This window comes from Peromyscus californicus, unplaced genomic scaffold (assembly GCF_007827085.1).
Source record: "Peromyscus californicus insignis strain IS unplaced genomic scaffold, ASM782708v3 Scaffold_13__1_contigs__length_99412109, whole genome shotgun sequence".
NCBI classification, from domain to species: Eukaryota; Metazoa; Chordata; class Mammalia; order Rodentia; family Cricetidae; genus Peromyscus; species Peromyscus californicus.
Window position 1 is genome coordinate 90,623,827 of NW_026294424.1, and position 24,966 is coordinate 90,648,792.

Consider the following 24,966-nt stretch of genomic DNA (forward strand, 5'->3'; position numbering starts at 1 on the left):
CGCTTTGCTCTCCTTTGCTATCATAATTTAACCTTGGCCATGAGCCCGTGGAATGGAAAGTTGTTTTCCATGTCATCTTTGGCCTTTGTGTCTCTACTATTAATTTTTCAACTGCCAAGCCGTTAGGAGACAAGCTCTAGAATGGAAAAATTAGATGTGACTCTACTTGCCAGCAAGCTAAGATTCTAGACCTGGGATGCAATACCATTAACTCCAAGATTCTGTGAAAGACATTGCGGGGGAAATATCACTCCAATGCATGTTTCTAAATGCAACCCATACTGAAGGCTATGGCACCGTCTTGTCCTGTGAGAAGTCTCCAAAAATGTGAGGGCTGTTTGCACAGCTTGTCTGTCCATGTGCAAAGCACCGACGTGGTTCAAGTCAGCACCTTCCTGGGAGGTGTTGGCTGTGGTTTTCCCGGGACTTTCATGAAACCCATGTTCAGCTAAGCACAAAGCCCCATCCTCTTGACCATGAGAATAAACAACTGGTACAACTCTGTCTTTTTTCTTTGTCAAAGCCCAATTAGGGCTTGCATCAAGTGTCACATGTCACCAAGCTAAGAGAGAGTGAAGAGGAGACACAAAGGTGACGGGATGCCCACAGGAGCCAGAGGAACTACTTGCCTTGAGCTCTGGGTTGCAGGACTAGAGGCCTGATGGGTCACTCCATCCTGGGAGTCTCCGCAACGTTCCTCTGAACTGCCACGGTCAATATGCTCCCTGTTCATGCTTAGAGTGGTATGGATTTCTGATGCCTAAAGTCTATAGAACATCTTGAGAGAGAAACAACTATTTGGTCATGATCCAAAGATGACAAGTGTTTACCACCTACTCATGACCTTACATCCCCTTTAGTAATTTATTATTTATTGACCAGGATAGTAATGTAAACAAATGTCAGTTCTGTGGCTACATGACAAAAGATTTGTAAGCACATTTCTTTCATGAGTCAGTTATGATGAAATAAGCTGCCATGTTAGAGAGGCCTATACAGCAAGGAACAGAGTGCTCCTCCAGCCAGTAGGGGAGTGAGGCCTCCAGCCTCACAGTTCATAGCTGCTGGATCCTGCTACAGACATATGAATGGCCATGGAAGCAGACCCTTCCCCGGGCAGACAACATTGCAGTCCAGATCCACACAGCCTCATGCAGGGTCCTGAGGCAGAGCCCTGGGCTAAGCTGTTCCTGGATCCCTGCCCCACACCCCCAACTGTGAGAAAAAGTGCTTTTTAAATCAATACGTTTGGGGATAATACGTTATGCAGCAGTAGATGACAAACACAGGTTATTATGCAGGCACTTTCCTTTGGGAAAGGCAGATTCAATTCTGACTACAGAAGAGTTTCCCATCCAAGGGTTAAAAAGTAGAACAGTGTTGCATGAGGCCAGGCCTGGAGGAGGTGGGAGGGGACTAGGGAGTAACTGCTCAGGGGCTTGGGAGGTCAGAGGTGACCAGGCTGCTTTTTAACTGACTTTAGTGATGGCGGTAGTATTTTGTGGATGTACTATAAAGTGATAGTCTTCAAATAAGTGAACACGGGAATCATAATTCAATAAAACCATTATCTTTAAATTATTACTTTATTCCTATTAGGTTTTAGTATTAACTGATTTTTTTCCCCACTCATATAAAATGGAGACACATGTCACAAAACAAAATCAGTTGTTGGCCCAGGACATCAGCAGTGCAACCATCAACCAGGCATTTGCTACCTCCAGACCATACGCCCTTGAGTCCCCACAGCTGCTAAGAAAAGCCTCCATTGATCTAAGACCTATGTCTAAATCTATGAAAAGCCAGGACCTGGAGGCAGAAAAACTCCTTCACTCTGCTCGGGTCCCAAGCCTCAGCTCTAGCTGCTAGGGACAAGAAGAGGAGCCATGAATGACTTCAAGAGCATCTAAGGCAGAGGGCAAAGCCCTCACCTATCCCGACTCTCCTATTTGGTGCGATATGGGCAACGTGGTTGCAGTAACTCCTCATGCAATGGAAAAGGATCCTAGAGAGATGATAAAAACATAGAAATTAAGATCTGCTCATTCTGGACCCACCAGAGGGACAGAGACCAGCGTCTTCAAAAGTCAGGCAGAAGGAGCGATTGACAGAGGCCTCGGGTCTCCATCTGCCTCTCTAACATCAGAATGGAAGCCAATAAATAATCTGTGTTCAGATCAGCTGACAGCTTGCAATGTTCCAGCTCCAAGTGCCTTCCACAGTCATTCCTTTGATACTTGCTGCAGGGCTAAGGAGGGGTGACATTATGGTCTTACAGGTGAAGGAGACAGCAGGTGAGAGAGCTGGGACCAGCCTAAGGCAGGTAGGGCCAGGCTGGCGTGCCTGCGGGGTGCCCCCTGGGCACCGCCCTCGGTCCAGCAGGAGAAGCCCTGGAGCATTGTGGGAATACAAGCACGGGGGTCCCAATCAGAACACAGGCACACGGCCCAAGCCCTGCTCTGCCCTCTGTCTTTCCCAGCTTGTAAATCCATTCCCTTGCGGACAACACCATGACCCGTTTTCAGCCTGTTTTCCAGAAACAGGAGTACCCAAGTTCATGAGACCATTTATTAAGCTCCCATCATGGACCAGTCATTGAGCTTAGATCTGGGTTTTCATGGTGGGTACATGATCATGGAGGGTGCCTCTCCCCTGGAGCTGACAACAACTTCAAAAACATTCAATCACTGGCTAGGTTGTTTTTAAGTTAAGTCAAGTGCAGCAGAGGAATTGAAGCTCATAGTATATAAGAGATCTAAAGGGGGGCTAACTTCTTTGGGGCTCCAGAGGCCGCTGTGCGGAGGCCATGCGCCTAAGTTAATACCTTAAGGATGAGAAGGTGACCCGAGCAGGTGGGAGGAGGCGGCGGCAACGTTGGAGCAGAATTGCTGGTGAATACAGAACCCCGAGGCTGGCAAAGAGGGTCCTGTTCATGTCTGTCTGTGTATTGTATGGCCACTTCAGACCCACTTGGACGGCAGTTATCAAAAAGGCAGAAAATTCAAAGCGTGGATATGAAGAGTCAAGAAGCCTCACCCACGACTGGTGGGCATGTGAAGTGGAGCGGCTGGTGTGGCAATGTGTGGCGGGTCCTCAAAATGGTAAAGCTGGAGTCGCCATTCGATCCAGCGATTCCACATCTAATTTGTACCCCCAAAGACTTGGGGTTCAACATGTTCTGTCCATCCATGTTCACAGTAGCATTATTCATGTCACCAGAGGTAGGCGCAAGCCAAGAGTCCATCAGCAGGTCAGGCAAGGCTGCAGCCTCAGAGCCCGTGTATGGAGGGTGGGCAGGATGTCAAGAGTCACATTAGAGCCTCTGGGGACTGTCACTTTACCAGTCACAGCTTCACTGTTGGGAGGCAGATACCACAATCCCCATTTTACAGATGTGCAACACTGAGGCCCAGAGACGCTAAATAAATAACTGGGAATCTCTAAGTGATAGAACTGGCAGGGGGGCTCATATACCCAGCCCCAAGCCCTTTCAGACCAGCAGAAAAGTTCTAGATCCTGGCTGTACATCACAGACCCCTGGGATCTGAAACAGAACTTGTGCAGGTGTTGGGAAACCCTTGCCTGGATGTGGCATTTTTAGAAGAACACACGCCCAGGTGCTCAGTCAAAGTCAGTATTCAATGTTCAAACAGGGAGGCTGAGCTCGGCTGCTCTGGCAACCAGGGCAGACGCTTCCAGCCGGGGAGATGCTAAGAGACTGATGGATGTGAACTCCATTCAGGTCCTGTTTGCATTCTCTTGGCTCCCCACCCAGCTGCCTTTGATGGTGTGAGTCGCCCACAGACACCTCATAGCAGAGCCTTTGATATCCAGGCATGTGCAGCCACAGGGAGCTGTCTTACACCTGAGGACATGGGAAGAACTAAGGGAAACAAATGGCAGGACTCTTGGGGACAAGGCAATGCCTGTGGGAGCCTCGGAGAAGATGTCCCTCTTTGATATTTGTTTCTCCAGCCAACTAACTCAAGTGTTTGCAAAATCAGTTCTGGCCACTGGCCAATTATTGGCTATTTCTCCAGTCATCTCTGGATCGTACAGAGAGATGGGGAAGGCTTCCAGGCCCATAGATGGAGACACAGATAGAGAAAACACAAGGCAGAACCAGGGAGGTGACTCAGCTGGGAAAATGCTTGCCACACAAGTATGAAGGGCTGACCTCGATCCTCAATGTAAATGCCAGCACAATCCCTGGAGCGCTCTAGCCAGCCATTTGAGCTGAATCAGGGACTCCAGACCAGTCACAGACCTTAGCTGAAGGACAGAGATTGAGGAAGGCACTAGACATTGACCTCTAGCCTCCACACAAATGCACATGCACACACACACACACACACACACACACACTCGTGCACACTCACATGCACATCCACACACATGCGCACACCCACACACGAAGAGCTGTATGTATCTGTCCTCTGTCCTCTGCTCCATGGCACAGTGGTGGAGATGGACTCGGGACTGAACATCCCTGTTAAACAATTTACCGGACAGTTCTCTAAAGCTTGGTTTCTCTGTTCATAAATGAGGAGGAATCATGCTGTTCCCTGGGTTTGCTGTAAAGATGAAAAGATAAAATAGACACAAAATTCAAGCCCCCCCACCCCGCAAGTGGGAAGGCACCCCTGAAATGCAGCTACCCCTGCCCTCTCAGGGAAGCCACAACCCTCGCTTTAAGCCCCTGACTCTCAGGTGGAGGCCAAGCTTCCCTCCCTGCCATGCCCGACTCTGCACTTGCCAATGTCGGAACATCGCTGGATGTCACCGTTGAAACCCGAAGGATGATACTGGCCTCTAGTGGGTAGAGACCAGCTCTGTCGCTAAGCACCCTACAAATCACAGAGGCTCCCTACAACAAGGAAACACCCCGCCAGAACCAAGCTGGCTAGGAGTAGTGCTAGAGAGAAGGGAGGGGGAGGGGAACCCTGCTCTCATTCGTTGACCAGGAAAGCTCTCCTAGAAATAATTCCCTGCTTGTTCTCCTGATGTGGCTGTGGCTTTCCTGGCTTCCCTACACTCTCTACATTCTTGAGAGCAGTGAGGGATTGTACAAGATGAATGTGAGTGTGTGTGTGTGTGTGTGTGTGTGTGTGTGTGTGTGTGTGTGCGCGCGCGCGCGCGCGTGCACAGGCCATATTACCAGCCCACAACATTTCATTTGATGTAATTTAATAAACAAAGTGAAAACATATGATATGAGTAAAAGAGCAATAGTATTTAGGGTCACAACACTCACATCATATATTCCACCAGGACATCGTGGTAAATGCAGATGTTGGCCCCACCAGGTCTGAGGTGGAGGCACTAACTTCTGGCATTGCTTATTTGCTACGATGGTTGATCTCGGTTGTCATCTTGACAGGATTTGGAATTACCTAGGAGATACGTCTCTGGGCGTGTCTGTGAGGGCATCTCCTGAGAGGATTAATTGAGGGAAGGCCCATCCTCAAAGTGGGCAGCACCCTCCAACAGATGACGCACATATAGACAGGTCTGAGGTAAAGTGCACCACCCAGCCACCTTCACTTACAAGCAAGTGTGTCCATCACTGCAGCCCCAAACCTCTGCTGACCTCAAACCCCTGCTTCTCCGGTTTCCCAGTGAGGACTGAGTACCAGGGCCAGACGGAGGCTGCAGAGGCATCAGCTTTGTGGGCTGAGCAGCTATGAGTTCTCAGCCTCTGTGGGAGGCAGTCAGTCATTGCTGGATTCCCCAGTCCCTGTGTCAGCCAATCCAATAAATACCTTTTATAATATACATGCGTCCTAATAACACTGCCTAACACAGTTGGTTTAGTTTGACTTGGAAGTTATTTTTATTTGTTTTGTTTTTGTTTTATTTGTTTGTCTCACTGTGTCCTGTGTGAAACTTTAGACGTCTTGACTCAGCCTCCAGAGTGCTGGGATTACAGGTGCTCAGCTGTGCTTGCGTTTGTAACAGGCCCCCAGGTAGGGCTGATACTGATGACCCAAGTCTTGGCTAGATAAGAGAGACAGCCCGTGACCCAGCCAGGGCTTTGTATACTTGCCCACATCACGGAACTGTGCTAGACCTTAAGTCAAGGCTCAAGATTCTAAGGCAATTCCCTCCTAGGTACTAGGTGAACCGTTCTCTCAACATCAGAACAGTTTCCACAAGGTCTTGGACACTGTGGGCTAAGTAGTAATGGGTTTCTTTTTATTACTAAAACCTCCTGAATTTGATTATGTTTGTAATAACCATTAGCCCCTCTCTAGCATCCACATTCTCCGATTATGCTGCGCACAGCTTCTCCCGTGCCGTCACGTGAATCTTCGCCCACATCTTCCAGGAACACTCAAGCGCAAACTCAGAACTTCCCCCAGGCGATCCCATCTCCACCCTGTCAGCATCTGCATTGGGCAACCTTCCATTCCCTCATTACTGCAGACAGACTGCCCTCCCTACCTCTAAGACTGTATCTCATATGCACACCTTCACACACGCTGCTCAGCAGGCTTCCCTCTCTTTCCTCACACACATTATTTCTGTGGCCTATAATCATGCTAAAATGTCTCTGTTAAAAAGCAAATGTTTATCTGTTTATTGATTACTATTTTTACTAGGATATATCAATTGTACAAAATAGTGAGTTCCCTCTAGCTGAGGAGCCATTGGCAGTTGATGCCTTCTGGGAGAGAGTTTTCTTTGGGGATGTGGCCCCCGAGAGGTTACCCATGCTTCAGTAGAAGGCCCTGTGCCTACACACGTGCAGGTAGCACCAGGTGGCCTCAGTGGTTTTTTAAAAATAACACACATGAAGTTGGGCGGGGGTGATGGGGAATGGGGAGGAATTGAAGGAGAGGAAATTGGAGATAAATCGGATCAAAACATTACATGCACATATAAAAAATCCCTTGATGGGAAGAAGTTTGTTAGAATTTGTCTTAAGAGTGACGTGGTTCAGCAGACGGGGGGAGTGGGGGCAGGCAAAGACATTTGTGACCATGACTGACCAATTGAGTTTGTTCCCCAGGACGCAGGTGTTGGAAGAAGAGAACTTATTCCCATAGACTGTCCTCTGAACTCCACTTGTGTGCCTTGATCACAAGTGTACATTGAAGCAAATGCGCGCACGCATGCACTCGCGCGCACACACACGCACTATTTTAAAAGACTGAGTTAAACCCGTAGTTGTCACAGGATGGTGTCAGTCCTAACTGACGGCCTGTGTGACAAGTGGGGCAAATTAAATAACGGGGAAAGAAGGGGTTAAGATCGCTTTTAAGAACTGCCAAGGGCTGACACTGTTCGGCTGCCCGTCCACCCCTGAAAATGCCAGTCAGCTATAGAAGTGTTTGCACGAAGCAGAGGGTCAGCATCCCAAACCCAAGGCTCTGAGAAGAGAAATCCTTTCCGTTCTGAAACATCTTGAGTGCCGTGTGATGCCACAAGTGGAAAATTCCCGCTGGACCACAGTGAGGGTGCAGTCAAACCACGGTGCTGGAGCACAGAGAGGCTGCACGAAACCGCTGCTGGGGTGTGGAAGTGTGTCTCAGCAGGCTCACGTGTTGAAGGCTTTGTTCACAACTTGTGGATCCAGTTGTTTAGTGGTGTTTGGGTCATGAGGAGCTCAACCAATTCAGCCCTGGATGGCGGCGGTGTTCAGGGGAGGTGGGGCAAGCAGGAGGTGGGATCTGGTTACATCCTAGATACATCCTAGATACATCCTACGAAGATGTATCTTATCACCTCCTCTGCTTCCGTTGTTCTGCATCCCGGCTTTCATTCGGCAAGCTCTTTGCCATGACACGGGGTCTTACCTCAAGTAGCCATGGGTTGAAATCTCAAATTGTGAGCTAAAATGAATCCCTCTATCTGCTGTTTCTGTGGTGCGAGGCTAACACAATTGCCTGTGTGTTATGCGTATGTATATGCAAGGTCTACGTTAACCACGATGAATTTGAGTCTAGAGTTGGGCTGCATCCCCAGGATGCTTCCTTATGCATATGTAAGTATTTCCAAGTCTAAATTCAAACTCCTAAGCATTCCTGATAAGGGATTCTCAACCGCATGCGAAGAGCCGTCTTCAGAACAGCCAGTTCCTTGACACCTGACAGAAGGGAAAAAGTCAGTTATTTTTGTCACTTCCCCCTGCTGACCTGTGTACAGTACAATGACCCCAGAGCCTTGCCCTGTGACTAAGTGCTCAGCGGCACAGGCTAGTTTATATTAGTGTAAGCACTGTCCACCACGCGCCTTCCTGCTCCCTGTGAGACCATCATCCTCAAAGCCTCTACAAATAACACAAAGCTTGTCTTTGGAAGAAAGGGCAAGGCTCACTTGTTAGGGGAATCTGCTCCCAGTGTGTACAGAACGCTGGCTCCTTTGCAGCTTTCAACAAGGAAATGAAGTGCTCACAGGAAGCTTGGGATTGAAGGCAGCTGGAGGTCAGCTCATGTCAGGGACAGAGCACTCGCCTGGCATCTGCCAGGACCCAGGTTCATTCGATCGCTAGTGTTTTGTTTTGTGTTTTTTTTTTTTTGTTTGTTTTTTTTTTTTTTTTTTTTTTTTTTTGGTTTTTCGAGACAGGGTTTCTCTGTGTAGCTTTGCGCCTTTCCTGGAACTCACTTGGTAGCCCAGGCTGGCCTCGAACTCACAGAGATCCGCCTGGCTCTGCCTCCCGAGTGCTGGGATTAAAGGCGTGCGCCACCACCGCCCGGCTTGTTTTGTGTTTTTAATGTTAAAAAAGAAGGAAGAGTGAATGCCTTTAGTTCTAGTACTTGAGAGGCAGAGGCAGGAGATCTCTGAGTTTGAGGGCAGCCTGGTCTACAGAGCAAGTTCTCTCTCTCTCTCTTTCTGCATCACACATTAACACGAGTGTTATTGTACTTAGCAATCAGAACACACCTGACCTACATGGTAAAGTATGGGTTAAGCTTTGCTCTGGTAGTAAATAAATAAAAATTAAGTACATGCACACTTCCTTTCCCTGCCCATGAATACATGGGCCCTAAAATAAGTGGGAAAGATAAAAAATCAGATTTTTTTTTTTTAAAAAAAATAAGTACCATAAATACATGTGGAAAAGTTTCGTTATTTTCTGGTCCTGTGTCTCAGTGGCCCCATCTCTAAAATGGGGGCATGAGGCAAGTCCGGAAGAGTTATTTATAGCATTAGAAATGAAGGGCGCCCAGCGCCTGAGGTAGTAAGTACAGCAGACACCCGATAAGCTGCTCTGGTGCCGGCAAGTGGCGGAGGCTGCAGTTCCAGCGAGACCGCAGACATTCCGTTCCCCGGGTGACACTCAGGTCACAGAGCTGCAATTCTGCTCACAGATCAAGCTGCACATAGCATACCTCTCTGATCTGTGCCACCCACTGCTGCCGTTTTTGTTCGGCACGTCAGAAGGAAAGAACTTGAGCGGTTCATGATGAAATGAGAATCAATCCAGAGAGAGTGTTTTCACCCTGGGAAGTTCTTATTGGCGGGGCTGACCGAGCAATAGCCGCCTCGCTGTATTAGTCTCGTTTATCATAACTAAGAACTTTCCCGGCTTGTTGTGGTGGAGGCATGCCTGTAATCCCAACAGTTGGGAACAGAGGCAGGAGGATCAGGAATGCAAGGCCAGCCTGGGCTACCAGTGAGTGTGAGGCCAGCCTGGGCTACCAGTATAAGTGTGGCCTGCCTGGGCTACCAGTATAAGTGTGGCCTGCCTGGGCTACAAGTGAACGCGAGGCCAGCCTGGGCTACTAGTGAATGTGAGGCCAGCCTGGCCTACCAGTGTATGTGTGGCCTACCTGGGCTCTTTGAGACTTCCACTCAAAACAAAGGAAGTGAGGGGATTTAAAAACTAAGAATAGATATCCAGCCTCTCCACTGAAAGAAGATCCGATGGTTTCATTGCTGTCTCACGTTGCATAATTAGTTCCACTGGGATGATACTCTGGAGGAACTCAGGAGATGTTTTCTGGGGCTCAAATGCAACTGAAAAGGAAAAGATAAGTCAAGACATCCCCAGGGCCTGGGGGTGTAGCTCAGGAGTACAGTGCTCACCAGGCAAGCACAGGCCCTGAGTCTGATGCCCAACATGAGAAACTAATCCACAATAAAAATCCCTTCTGCTTCAGTGCCTGTGTTAAGAGCTTGGCATAGCTTGTGGATTTAAACAATGGCTCCCCTGGAGATTAGAAATCATTCTTCTCATTCACTTGAAGTAGAGATGATGATATACAATGTTTAGCATAAAACTTAACTGTTGTGGAATAATCTTTTTTTACATTGTGAAGATGTGTCTCTGCCTAAGGCACCTTGTGATTGGTTTAATAAAGAGTTCAATGGCAATAGCTAGGCAGAAGGAAGTTAGGTGGAACTTCCGGGCAGAGAGAGAAAGAGGAGATGAATCTAGGTGTGGGAGAGACACCAGAGGGCACAGAGAGGAAACAGGAGGTACAACATGGAAGTGAGGTAAAAAGCCACAAGGTAAAATGTAGATTAATATAAATGGGTTAATTTAAGGTATGAGAGCTAGAGGAACAAGCCTAAGCTATAGGCCAAGCTTTCATAATTAGTAAGTTCCTGTGTTGTTTCTTTGTAAGCTGGCTGTCCCAAAGAAAAATCTGTCTACATTAACAAATTGCACTCCAACTCCAGAGCAGCTGTGGTTCAGCAGCACTAACAATAAGAGCAGCCTAAGGTGCAGGCCCACCTGGGTTTGTTTTTATTTCACCGTGAGCATGGCACCCTTCCTTCTGACTTGCAACATAGTTACCTTTTTTTCTTTCTCTTTTTTCCCTCTCTGTTACTGTGGTTAATCTCATCCTGGGATTCTGGAATCAGATCCTTATGAAAACAAAGCTTTGAAGAAGCCACCTGATTTCTCCCAAAACCTCAAGCCAGCAGCGACTCAAGTCACCACGAGACAGCGAGGACTAGCTGTCGGCCAGGTGTCCCCTGCCTGGCTTTTGAGCCCTTCGGGCCTCTGAACCACGGGAGTGGGGACTGTACCCTTCCAGAACTTCTCAAACAGAAGCTCACAGAAAGCTACTTTCTGTTCCTGGCTTTTTTTTTAGTATGAAAAAAGAACCTCTGGTTTTCACAGCAATGTTCCTAACGACTTTTCTAAAAGCCAATCCAAGACTTGAAAGACTGGTTATATTTATTGTGCTTGGTAAGGACACGGATGTTTGCTTTTCTTAAACAGAGGCTACATTAAGAAATACCACACTGTAGCTTAGAACACAGACAAATATTACTGACATCAAATATTACTGACATCAAAGAATGATAATCCTCATGATACACAATGTACTGCTGTTTTCTGCTCTATGTTGTTTTTAAAATACTAATTTATTTTTCAGATTTATGTTTGTTATATATATATGAGTGTCTTGCCTACATGTATGTAAGTACACCATGTGTATTCCTGGTATTCAAGAAAATCAGAAGACAACATCAGATCCCCTGGACCTGGAGTCACAGTTGGTTGTGAGCTAACATGTGGGTGCTGGGAATCAAACCCTGGTCCTATGGAAGAACACCAAGTGCTCTTAACTGCTGAGTCATCTCTTCAGCCCCTTGTATTATTATTTTTCAACTGTTGGTTATGACCCCAAACCTGAAGCGTTTCACACTTTCTGAACAGTCACAGTCTCTAGGGAGACGTGCTGGCTGAAATGAACTCTTCAGGCTTTGGCATACTCCTGTGACATCCATAGCTCTCTCCATGCCATTGACTCCCCCAGGGCTGCCATCAAACATTCTTGATGGGTCAAGAAGAAAGGATGCCTTTGCCTTTTCTTCTAGGTTTATAAAGTTCTGAGGGGTACCTGCCAAAGATCCTCAAGCTCTCCCACCTCTGACAGAGCAAGGCCCCTCTTCATAATAAACCCAAGATATCATAGAGGTGTGTTATTAAAAAAAAAAAAAAAAAAAGCTACCCATCTCATATCAGATTCATGTCCAGGTGAGAAAACATTCCCCCCAGACAGGCCCATCAGACTCTGAATTTATGTATTCTCATTTTCAGGCTTAAGTGAGACCTCACATTTGACTGCAGAACATGGGGTTTCTGATGCAGCAATGATACGCACTGAGAAGGCACAGTGTTGCAAACTGAAGAGGATCCCATCTGCACTGTCTCTAATAGTCTGAGGCGCCCTCAGAGTCATGCGCCCTGGCCTATCGGGCACTGAGTCAAATCCGCAGCATTTCAGAGATGCTCATCCGTGCCCTGTTTGAGTGTGTAGGCCCTCCTTGCAGTTAAGTCTCCCTGAGGGGGAGACAAGCAGCCATTCCCAGTCTCTGTGAACGCAGACAGCCACTGCCCCGTGCTTTAGGGAAGCATGCTCTTTTGAGAAGCAGTGCTCTTCCCTATGTCCCTGTAGCTGCCTCCACTGACAGCCAATCAAATCTGTTCTCCCTTTAGAGCTCAATCCCCGACCAACTGGAGCGTCCCTGGTTCTAGGTAAGCTTAGCTTTTCCTCAGCCTCCCTTTTCTGGTCAGCAGCAATGATCAAGACCATCGTCTCCTCCCCTTCTTCTCTCACCCTCGTCTATATGAGAGCATGACAGCTCGCTTGTGTGTGTGAAGGTCTTGTGCTTGCGTGCTTGCCTGCTTGACCTTTGTTTTCGGTCAGTGAGGGTATTTTAGTTATCACAGGTCCTCCCTGATGATATTGCACTTCCCCTGGGTTACCAGTGAAGGATCTCCTCTCGGGGGCAGCTGGGCACCCGTCCAACCAGCTGTTCTCAACCTAAACAGCACATTAGAATCCTTCTGACATCTTCAGCCCAGGCTCCATGTAGACCAGTTAAATTAGGATCTCTGACCTAACAGAAGATTTAACAGGCAGAAGTAATTTTTATTGTGTATGAATTTTCGTGTGTGTATACATACATGGGTGCACTCGCGTATGTAAGAAACTGGGGTGTGTGGGGGGTGGCATAGGCCAGACAATGCCAGGCGTCCTCCCCAGGAGCACCATCTCATTGGTCTCTCATTGGCCTGGAACTCACCACTTAGACTAGATTAACTCACCGGTGAGGCAGCCCCAAGGATCCTCCTGCATGACTACTCCCCCGTGTCGGGATAGTAAGCAACCATCACCACGCCTAGCATTTTTATGTGAATCCTAGGGACTGCACAGGTCCTCATGCTAGCGAGGCAAGTACTTTACAGGCTGAGCCATCTCCGCCTGGGACATCAGTGCTCTCAAAGTTCTTTGGGTAATTAACAGGAACAACCAAGACTGAGACCCATCGCTTGTTCTTCCCATCTACTGCACACGTCCATAACTAAGATCCTTCTCCAACCAGCGGGAGAAGAGAAGCTCAAATTCCAGAGTGAAGACACAGGTCCTGCACCTTCTACAGTCTGGGAAAGGGCTGCACAGGTCACTTGTCAAGCCAAGACTTATATCCAACTAGAACCAGTTATTCCCCAGCACAACATTGTTTGAGAATCTACCAGGAGGAGACCTAGTTGTCGGACTGAGTGTGGGAGGTTCTGAATGTGGAGGATTTTGTCTCTGGCAGCCAGAGCCTCTGGCCATCAGAACTAAAATGCCAAACAATAAGAGGATGGAGACCTTTGCAGAAGTCTTCAGTGCTTCTGTCTGAAGGAGCTGGGACAGTAGCTGGGGGACGTGACTTCTGACCTGTGCTTTTGAGAGGGGATAGAATTTTTGCTGGCACAGAAGAGCCTGAGGATAACTAGAGAAAGGTCAGGAGGCAGCCATGAATCTTTTCATCCAAACTTCACCATCCTTTGAGCTTCCAAAAGCTTAAAGGCTCCCAGCCATCATGAGGTATTACAATTGGAGGAGTTTTTTTGGGGAGGACTGCCCCCCAGCTCCCGAATAAATTACACAGAGAGGCTTATACTAAATTATGAATGCCCGGCCTTAGCTTGGCTTAGTTTCTAGCCAGCTTTCCTTAACTTATCCTGTCTACCTTTTGCCTCTGAGCTTTTCCTGTTCTCTTCTGTAAATCTTACTCTGTGGCTTGCTGTGTAGCTGGCCCCTGGAGTCCTCCTCCTCTGGCTCCTAGATCTTAGATCTCTCCTCCTAGTTTTCTCCTTCTATATATACTCTCTGCCTGCCAGCCCTGCCTATCCTTTCTCCTGCCTTTCTATTGGCTGTTCAGTTCCTTATAGACCATCAGGTGTTTTAGACAGGCACAGTAACACAGCTTCACAGAGTTAAACAAATGCAACATAAACAAAAGTAACACACTTTAAAATAATATTCTACTACAAGGTTTCCCAAAGGGTTTTGGTTGTAGTGAAAGCAGAGGGATTTCTTTGGGGCTGGGGTTTCCCTGGAGAGGATAAAGGGGCTGCATCTACAACAGTGAGGAGAGTCCAAGGGCACCCGGGGAGCCTAGAAACTAGGTTGACAGTGGGTACTGAGCACCGATTAGCATCTGTCAGTTCCCTTTCCATGTGCTTACAACCATCTGATAGTCACGACTATAATCCAATAAATTAATCAACTACTATCAGCTTTGGGTTTAACCCTCTCCCAAGAATATCCAGCGCCCAGATGCACACCCTATATGTGTGGGTACATAGGATTGTTTGGCATTTTGCCAATGGGTTAGCAAACATTTTTTGGAATTGACAGGAGAAGGACGTGTTTAAGGAAAGTGATTTTAAACATGTTGCCACCTTCTTGAACACAAGAGGTAACAGAATCTGTCACTCACCCACATGCTGCCTTCACATCAGGGTAATGCTACACTGAAGGCAAATGGAAGAAGCCAATGAGAAAGTTCTCTGTTCCTCCTCCTTGCCTAAAAGCAGATGAAGCTCAAGGAAATGTCTCTCTCCGTCCCTGCCCTTCTCTACAGAGCTAATCATAAGAGACAATTTCACATGCTCAATGACATAAAGAAGTTGCTGGAAAAACTTGCATAATTTATCTTCCTAACTGGCCCGTATCTTCCATTAACTTTCCATGTAAGCTGCTGCCAGCACAATACCTGTACAAGATAAAGTCGGTCAACACTCTGGGATGGAGAAGGAAGGGGTTTGTGAGATCCCACCCCTAAATGAGGGGGTCCTGGAAGTTTATGGCTACCTTGGGAGGACAAGTCAGATTTCTTCAGTGGTATGGCCCATGGTAGGTTGTCCATGCTCCAGTGGGTGGACCTTACACCCATGTGCACAGGGTAGCACTGATTGGCCCCAGTGGATGATAGGAGGAGGAAGAGGGGGTGATGGAGCTGGGACAGTGATGTAGGGATGTGGGGGAAGTCTATGAGGTATTAGAGGGATCAGGCAGCAGATATAATCTAAATACATTGTAGTCATACATGAAATTACTGAAGAATTAATTAAGAGTCAGTCTTTGAGGGGCCTGGTGTGGCAATCCCTTTGAGCTCCTCCGAGTGCTTCTGTGTATGATGCACGGGTTCACAAACCTATTTGTGCTCCTCCTCCTACTCAGTCTTCAAAGGTAAACTTACCAGACCTCGGCTAGACACTGCTATGCGCCAACAGAAAACGGGATCTGACTTCTCCTCCGAACACAGCAGCGCTCGCTCCTGGGGGGCTGCTGCTTTGCGGAAGGCTCCCATCAAAAGCAGACTGTGTGAAGCACGTCTAACCACCCTGCTTGGGATGCACAGAAGCTCCCAGACCCACCAGTCAGCACCACACTCCTGCTGTTTTCACACTGCTTTCAGCTCTCTTCATTTTCATGATGTGTTGTGTTGTGCTGTGCTGTGTTGTTTTGTTTTGTTTTTCGAGACAGGGTTTCTCTGTGTAACTTTGCACCTTTCCTGGAACTCACTTGGTAGCCCAGGCTGGCCTCGAACTCACAGAGATCCGCCTGCCTCTGCCTCCCGAGTGCTGGGATTAAAGGCGTGTGCCACCACCGCCCGGCCTTCATTTTCATTTTCAACCCTGTGACACGCAGAGGACCGACACAGTCAATCCTTTTCTTAGGGCAGAAATCTGGGAGTGGGAGTCTACAGCGCCCAGCGGGATCGCCCCAGCGATGGTCCTGGTGACCATCTGGTGGCAGCAGCAGGTGGCCATTAGTTTGCTTTTGTCGGGAACCCAAGGGGCAGAGCACAGCTGCTGGGACAAGGCCTGGCATAGACACAGCCTGACCAGAGCAGCTTGCAGGAGCCCACGGGGTGTGTGAACAACCCCGGGACAGAGGTGACCTTCTCGGCAGCTTGCCTGCCCCTGCCCCTGCCCCTGCAGGCCAGAGCATTAGCTGACCCATGGACTATGCACCGCCACAGTGGACTCAGTGTCCTCCTGTCCAGGTAAAAAGGGCTCTGGATCTGGAATCTCATCCCAACTCTGCTGCCCAGGAGAAGGGGAGCCGTTACGGTTGAAGCTTAGCTGTAACTCAGGGCCTCCCGGGCAGTGCTCTTGAGGACAAAGTCTAGGGTGCAGAGCCATGGTCTGGGTTCCTGTCACACTCCACACACCAAGACAGCGTGAGTAAGGAAAAACTCAGACCTCTAAGATCGGCAGTCACACAAATAAAGGGTCCGAGGAGCCAAGCTATTCCCCATTTCCTCCCAGGAGGGAGAAGCAACTGCAAGGCCGACGCGTCACACGGTGTCACCCTAGGCAAGGGTGCCGCTTCTCCACAGTTTGCCTCTCTTCCGCTCCTGTTTCTTTGTTGACTTTTGACACAGGGCTGAGTTTGCCTCCTGTAAACCCCACAGCTCCAACCATCACAGTTCTGTTTCTTTGCTCAAAAGACATTTCCAGGAAGCTGGGTTCTATTTTTTTCTCTCTCCTGTCACTTCTGAATTCATCCGCCGTTAGGCAGGTATGCTGGCACATGCCTGGGTGACCCCAGCACTCGGGAGGCTGAGGCAAGAGGACCATGACCCTGAGGTGCAGAGAGAAACTTTGGTTTTATTTGTTTGAATCACCTGGCATTTTTCTAGATCTGCTCTTTTGCTTATTCAGGTGTGTTTGCCTGTCTCCTCCATATTTTCTCAGCCGCCTGAGTCTCCTACTAGTCGAAATGTCTGTCTTAGTTAGGGTTTCAGTTGCTGGGAAGAGACACCATGACCATGGCAACTCTCATAAAGGAAAACATTTCATTGGGGTGGCTGGCTTACAGTTCAGAGGTTTAGTTCGTTATCATCATGGCAGGGAGCATGGCAGCATGCAGGCAGATGTGCTGGAGAAGGAGCTGAGAGTCCTATGTCTTGTGCAGGCAACAGGAAGTGGTCTGCAACACTGGGCATGGCTTGAGCGTAAGTGAGACCTCAAAGCCCGCCTCCACAGTGGCACACTTCCTCAAACAAGACCACACCTACTTCAACAAACCCACCCCTCCTAATAATGCCACTCCCTTTGGGGGCCATTTTCTTTCAAAGCACCACATTCCACTCCCTGGCCCCCAAAGGCTTGAAGCCATATCATAATGGATAGGTGCATTCAGGCTAACTTCAAAAGTCCCCGTTGTCTATAAAAGTCCCAAACATATTTAAAAGTCTAGAGTTCAAAGTATCTTCTGAGATTCATGCAACCTCTTAACTGTAATCACCTGTGAAATCAAAAATCAAAAAGATCACATACTTCTAACATATAATGGTACAAGACACATATCACTATTCCAAAACATAGGGAAGGGAGCACAGTGAGGAAATACTGGACCAAAGCAAGACCAGAAACCAGTTGGTAAATTCCAAACTCAGCATCTCTATGTCTGATGTCAAAATGCTCTTCAGATATCCAACTCCTTTCAGCTCTGATTACTACGACACATTTCTTTCTCTTGGGCTGGTTCCACTCCCTGTTAGCAGCTCTCCTCGGCAGGTATTCCTCGGCTCTGGCATCTTCAACATCTTGGGGTCTTCAGCTTCAGGTCTTCATGCAATGGCCTCCCTAGGCCTCCATTCAGGGACACCTCTGACACATGCCTGGCCTCAGTGGCTTTCCTTAGTTGCAGAGGCAAATACCATAGCCCCTTCCTCCTATCCTTAACTCCAGAACCGTGTGGCCAAAGCTGCCAAGTTCCGCCGCTTACTGCAGCTGGAACATGGTCCCCTCATTCAATTACGTCTTCACCAACTTCCTGTTTTCAATGAGTTCCTGCACTGCCTAAGCTTGACTGTCCTGGATCTTGCTCTGTAGACCAGGCTGGCCTCAAACTCAGAGATCTGCTGGCTTCTACCTCTGGAGTGCTGGAATTAAAGGGATGCACCACCACACCTGGTTGTAAGCTTTTCTTTAATTCCTTTCCACAAGGTGGAAACTTAGCTGAGTGGGATCTTGCCCTGAGGTCACCACTCCCTGTATTCCATTTCTTAATCTATTATCTCCTTGAACACAGAATTTAGCTCCACTCCACTTCCTGATGCTCCTTTTCCCCTCAAATTTTACATTTTGTAATTTACCCTGCTCAGCTTGCTCTTTTCCATTATAAATCTTCATTAGAGTTAACACTTATAACCTCATGACACAAAGCCAGGCTGTTTTGAGATTCCTGCTGCCAATGGAATTAATCCAAAACTCTCCACTTTAGCCTCAGGCAGACTCTTCAGACAAGGGCAAAACCTAGTCACATTCTTCACCAAAATATCGCAAGAATGACCTCTAGGGCACATACTAACATTCTTCTCCTCTGAAACCTCTTGAGCTAGTCCACAGTTCAAATCATTCTCAGCACCACTGACTTCCATGCTCCTACTAGTATGGCCCATTAAGCAACACTTAAAGCATTCAAATGCTTTTCTAATCCAGAGTCCTAAGGTCCATATTCCTTCAAATAAAAACATGGTCTGGCCTATCACAGCAATATCCCAGTCCCTGGTGCCAACTTCTGTCTTAGGGTTTCTATTGCTGTGAAGAGACATCATGACCACAGCAACTCTTATAAAGGAAAACACTTAATGGGGTGGCAGCTTACAGCTTCAGAGGTTTAGTCCGTTATCGTCATGGTGAGACATGGCAGCATGCAGGTAGACATGGTGCTGGAGAAGGAGCTGAGAGTGGAGAAGGAGCTTCATCTTGATCCCATAGGCAACAGGAAGTGGTCTGAGACAGTGAGTGGGGCTTGAACATATGAGACCAAAAAGCCCGCCCCCACAGTGACACACTTCCTCCAATAAGGCCACACCCACTCCCACAAAGCCACACAAAGCCACACCTCCTAATAATGCCACTCCCTTTGGGGGCCATTTTCTTTCAAACCACCAATGTCCTTTCAGGTCCTGTTGAAGGTCACTAGTCACTAGTCATTGATGGCCACGTGAGCTGAACACCATCCCCAAGTCCCTCACTCTAAAAAAGACAGAAACTGAATGTAGTCCAGTACAGCATTCGGGGAAGGAAACAAATCTTGGACTATAGGAGAGGATATCCTCTGGACCCTCTACCATAATGGACGGCTCTGAGCCACATGGGAAATTTTAGAGAGGTCCTTTCTGCCACCACCTAACTAGCACAAAGGGCAGGCGGAGCAGTGGCTCTCACATGGTGGCCTGAATGAAGCTGATGACAAAGACAAACACCAAGTCTAACTATGTTCCGGTGACCAACTCGGTATCTGTACAGGTTGAACGGCAGAAGAGGCCCACAGGGGCACACCATAAGTACCCACACCGAGCATGCATGCGCACCTCACGCTTCATTCCTGCTCAGCCCTCCACATCACCCCTTCCCCAGAGCACGGGCAAGCCAGGCCTGGCCTGCTGAGGAGGCACCCAGCACAGGCCCAGGAGCCTGCACTTGGGACCGACTGCTTGGGTTTGAACCCGATCTTAGCATTTTGTGAACTTGCGCCTTTTTCCTCAGCTGTGAACTAGGGCTAACAACTTCCCATCCACCTCAGGACAGTTGAGCAGGTCAGCACGTGCAGCCCACATCAGTGACAGGCATCCCGTTGTTGCCAGAACCTTTCCTTTGCAAAGAAAAATGGGGAGAACAATGACATGGGAAGAGAAAGGAAGAAATGATTCCGGAACAGCAGCCTAAGAGCTCTCAGGTGGCCACTCAGGAGGGCCCCACCTGTCCTTCCTCCATCAGGAAGCATTTCCGTGCATCTTGAGAGTGAAAATGAGGCACTCTCCACTCGAGGTCTTAGACACAGGGATAATTAAAACAGATGATGTGGCCAAGGCCTCCTACCCCCATCCTGGACCTTGAGAACTGCCTGGCTTACGTGGAATTTTGTCAAAGCACAAACCCAGGGATGTTTGCTGTCAAGAGGCAGGCAAATGAAGGTGCCTACTAGCTTCGTGCTCTGCTTATAAAGACATAAGAAGAAGGGTCACTATGAAATAAGATCATCTGTAGCAGAGTCCGTATGTTGGAAGACGATGGAGTCTGAAGTTCTCTGAGCATGTAGGCACAAGAGATGCTGTCCTTGTGGGGCAAGAAGGTCTGGCCAGAAGGAAGCAGACGCTTGATGCCCGGCTGTCACGCTGTCTTCACGAAGGAGGAAGTCTCACCAGTGGAAGGAAGCCAATTCTTCGCCATTCCTCTCTAGCCCACACTGGCTGCTTCACATCCAAACCAGCCGGCCAGCCAAGCCATCGTAGGAACTAGGTCAGAGCCAAGCGCCAGATGAGATGGCTGGCAGACATCTTCCCGAAACCCTGTCTCCTCTAACCACTCAAGGCTCTGGTCACCACGCCATCCCTCTCCATCACGTGCAGTACGTCCGTGAAGCGCAGAGGTACTGTGCCTACTCAGATGGTAGCTAAGCTCTGTACGGCTGTCAGAAGCCATGTGATATGGGGGAGGGGGGCGAGGAATCATCTTTTTCCTGTTCTTAATAGATGGCATTTTATGATATGACCTTGTTTATTTATTTGTTTTTTGTTTTGTTTTGTTGGGTCTTTTTGGTTTTTAGGTTTTTTTGTTTTTGTTTTTTGAGACGGCGGCTCACTCTGTAGTCCTGGTCTGATTAACACAGTGTAGGAAGAAGACCCAACACCTGGCAATATCCTACTTCAGCCACCTCGGAGCTTGGATTGCAGGCAGATACCACAACCCCAGATAGTAGAGCCTTAAAATTGTGCTTTGAGGGAGAGATTGCTTGATGGTTAGAGCACCGGCTGCTCTTTCAGAGGACCAGGGTTCAATTCCCAGCTCCCATCTGTAACTCCAGTCCCAGAGGAGCCGACACTTTTTCCCAGCCTCCTTCGCACTGCTTTCACATGGCACACAGACACGCATGCAGGCAAAACACCCATCCACATAAAAATAATTTTTAAAATGTGTCTTAACCAATTTTGTAGTAAGTGCCAAATACAAAACCTCAGAGCAATAGAAAACTCAAATTAACTTCCTATCCTGCCATGCAATGAGACTAAATTATTTCCTCTTAGCTTTATTTTTTAATTTTTTAAAGTAAATCTATAGTCAGTGTTTACAAAGTCGGCTATTTTCTCACTTGACATTATTTTATATGACTTTTCTATTTGTTTTCACAACACACACGTGTATTATTCTTAATAATGTCATGTTTGATTAAACAATATTTCTATTTAATGGTTAATTTGTTCTGTTTTTCTAAAATTTATTTCGTGTGTGTGTATGTATGTGCATGTGTGTGCAGAAGCTTGTGAAAGTGAGAAGAAGGCATCAGATACACTGGAGTCATCAATTGTGAGCTCTGATATGGTTGCTGGGAACTGAACCCAGGTCCTCTGGAAGGGCAGCCAGTGCTCTTAACCACCGAGCCATCTCTCCAGCCCATATCTTTGTGTTGATTTATTTCTCCAGGAAACAGTCTCAAACGTGTCACCAGGCCAAAGGATGTGGTGTTTCATGCCTCGTCACACTCTGCCATGTTGTTTTCCAGAGATATTTGTAATAATTTATGTCAGTATGGGATATGGCTTTCTCAAAAGCCTTACCAGACTTGATTTTATATGTATGATCTTCACCAGTGCAACTGGCATTTCATAACTTTGGGGAAGTTTGCTCTCGTTACCGTTATGGAGGCTGAGTCTTTCCCCAAGGGTCTGTGTTTATATACTGTAGTATGACTGAGGCCATAGTGCCTTGACCATTGATACAGTAGAACAGATCCCGCCCTGTGGGTCTGAGTCTGTCCCCTTGGTCTTCTAGGTGTTAATTATTTTTTTCATTCATTCTATTTATCACCAACATTCCTCCCCTAAGTCTCTTTGACTAGAGAAGGTTTTGCTCAGTGAGCACAGCTCCGACTCGGGTGAAGATCATCAATCCAGGCCCAGCTCCGGGTGCCCTGTTTTCTGCTGGCTGCACAGTTTAATATTCTCATAAATTTTCCTGTACACTGCCTGATTCTTAGGCTCCCAAGCTCTCTGATCAACTGTATTCCCAATTTGTCAAACTTACCCAGCACTTACTCAATGTTGTGCTGTGTGCAACTAAAAAAATGAGGATTATGTGTTTGCTTACATTTCTGTTCATTTCTGGTTTATGCCACGGCTTTTGGTTGAGGGAACATGTGGTGGTATTGTGTTCCCCAAAATATTGTGTACCTTAATAAACTTATCTGGGGTCAGAGAACTGAAAAGCCACAAGATACTTAGGCTAGAAAATGTTAGCACACACCTTTAATCCTAGCATTCCAGAGACAGAAATCCCTCTGGATCTCTGTGAGTTCAAGGCCGCATTGGAAACATCGAGGCATGGTGACTCACGCCTTTAATCCCAGAAAGTGAGCCTTTAATCCCAGGGAGTGTTGGTAGAAAGCAGAAAGGTTTATAAGGTGTGAGGACCAGAAACTAGAAGCATTTGGTTGGTTAGGCATTTTGGCTGGTTAAGCATTTGGCCTGGTTAAGCATTCAGGCTTCTAGCAACACAATTCAGCTGAGACTCATTCTGGATGAGGACTCAGAGGCTTCCAGTCTGAGGAAACAAGACCAGCTGAGGATCCGGCGAAGTGAGATAGATGAGGCTTGTTCTGTCTCTCTGATCTTCCAGTATTTCACCCCAATACCTGCCTCAGGTTTGAGTTTATTAGTAAGAACTTTTAAGACTCATGCTACAGGAACATTTCAACCCCATCAGCTAGAAGCACATCACAGCTGCTGGAAGACACAGAACTGAGCTGAGGTGATATCCACGCCAGAGGATTCGGGGGAGGGGTACACAAAACAACAAAACTGCAGGCAAGTTTAATCTAAAATTTAAACAAAATAAATATTTGAAACATGTTACAGAATCAACATAAGGTCAACTTAATTAGCTAAAGAATATGCAGGACCTAGACTTTTGCAAGACTCAGTTCAAATGAAGAAAGAGCAGATTAGAAACGGTCAGCATCACATGGAGCACAGCGTGAAAAATGGCCCAAAGAGCCAGGCTCTCAGGCCTGCAATTCCAGCACTAGGAAGGTTGAAATAGAAATAGCATGAATTCAAGGCCATCCTCGGCATCCTCGGCTAGGTTTGAGGCTAGACTACATTCCATGTCTCAAAAACAACCAGTCCAAAGATCCACACCTTAAAAAAAAAAGTATCACAAAAAGAAAACAAGTTACTAATTCAAGTTATTTACATTTAATTCAGTGTGTGTGTGTGTGTGTGTGTGTGTGTGTGTGTGTGTGTGTGTGTGTCTCGAGGCTCATGTGTGGAATCAGAGGACATGGCTGGAATCACGTCTCCCTTTCCACCAGCTGGATCCTAGGCTCGGTGGCGAGCACCCTTACCCACTCAACCATCTTCTGACTGTTATTATTTCTCTGCTCCCCACCACACCCTCACCATGAGAAGGGTTCCCAGTTGGGGAAGAAGGCATCCTGGCACGCTTCCTTCCTTTCTCATTTCCTGTTTACTCACAGCTAAAGGGCTAAGCCGCTCACTCACCCACCACGTCCACAGTTCCTATCCATCAATGCGGTCTCGGGAGCGGCTACAGTCACAAGCGGAAGTCCAGTCTCCCAGCTGCATATCCAGAGCGAGAAGGCGACTTTGTCCAGTGTGACAGACACAACTACATTTCGGTTCCAAATCATGGATTCTCAATAACGGTTACTACGGTCACTACAGTTTGCACTTATTGACGGTTTAGATTATGCCGAGACCCACCAACACTACTGCCCCATTTTACAGATGTGGCAAAATGAAGTCAGAACTTGGCCAGGGTCACTAACCTAGCAATAACAGAATTGAAGATTAACACTGCACACTGCCTCGTATCCGTGAATATTTTAATTATTTGTAGAAAATTGCAATTCTTTTCCGTGGCTGTGCAATTTTTAACTATAATACATTCAAAAGAAAATTTAATTCCAGCCCAGCTAGATATTCGCTGACTCACCGTAGTGTCAAATGCAAACGGGTGCAGACAAACTGCACCAAGACTCTGCTCTGCTCTGTGCTGATTGTTACACATATAAGCGGGTTTACTTGTTTTTCTCAACGCTGCTAAGATACTTGACGTCACAGCCAGTGAGATGGAGGCAGGGTTGTGCTAAGGAGAACTGGAAAGCGGAAACGCCAACCTGGAAGTCAAGAGGCAGGGTTTTAGCCCGGTTTCCAACAGGACGCCTCTCCAGACCACAGGTCCCTCACAGGCAAGAAGCAATCGGTGAAGGGCGGGGTTCTGAAGATCCTCTCTCGCTTTAGGTGTCTAGCAGTTGATGACGTTGGAAGCGTTATACTGGTGCCGGAGATGTGGGTGCAGCGCCCCCTCCTGGCAGTCTCTCTGTACTCTTCAGGGAGGGCCTGGTCATACCGACATCAGCCAGCAGGTGGTGCTCATTTGTCCCGAGGAAAGGCCCCAAGCTCCCAAGCTCCCCCTAACCAGCTTCTGAAGTGCATATCACCAAGTTGAGGGGGTAGGCAGGGAGAGGGAGAGGGAGAGAGGGAGAGAGGGAGAGAGGGAGAGAGGGAGAGAGGGAGAGAGGGAGAGAGGGAGAGAGGGAGAGAGGGAGAGAGGGAGAGAGGGAGAGAGGGAGAGAGGGAGAGAGGGAGAGAGGGAGAGAGAGGGAGGAGAGAGGGGGGGAGAGAGGGGGAGAGAGGGAGAGAGAGTTAAATGAGATGTCTCCTGAAGTATTAGCATTATGA

At 47.7% G+C, this 24,966-nt stretch overlaps 1 long non-coding RNA gene across 1 annotated transcript; it reads right to left on the reverse strand.

The window, feature by feature from the left end:
- Window positions 1-2,707: 2,707 nt before the first annotated feature.
- LOC128108650 (uncharacterized) lies at window positions 2,708-24,764 on the reverse strand. Its single transcript, XR_008217567.1, has 2 exons — window positions 24,218-24,764; window positions 2,708-8,089 (listed from the first exon to the last, which is right to left on the reverse strand). It is a non-coding gene; the product is annotated as an uncharacterized LOC128108650 (long non-coding RNA).
- Between the last annotated feature and the right edge of the window lie 202 nt (window positions 24,765-24,966).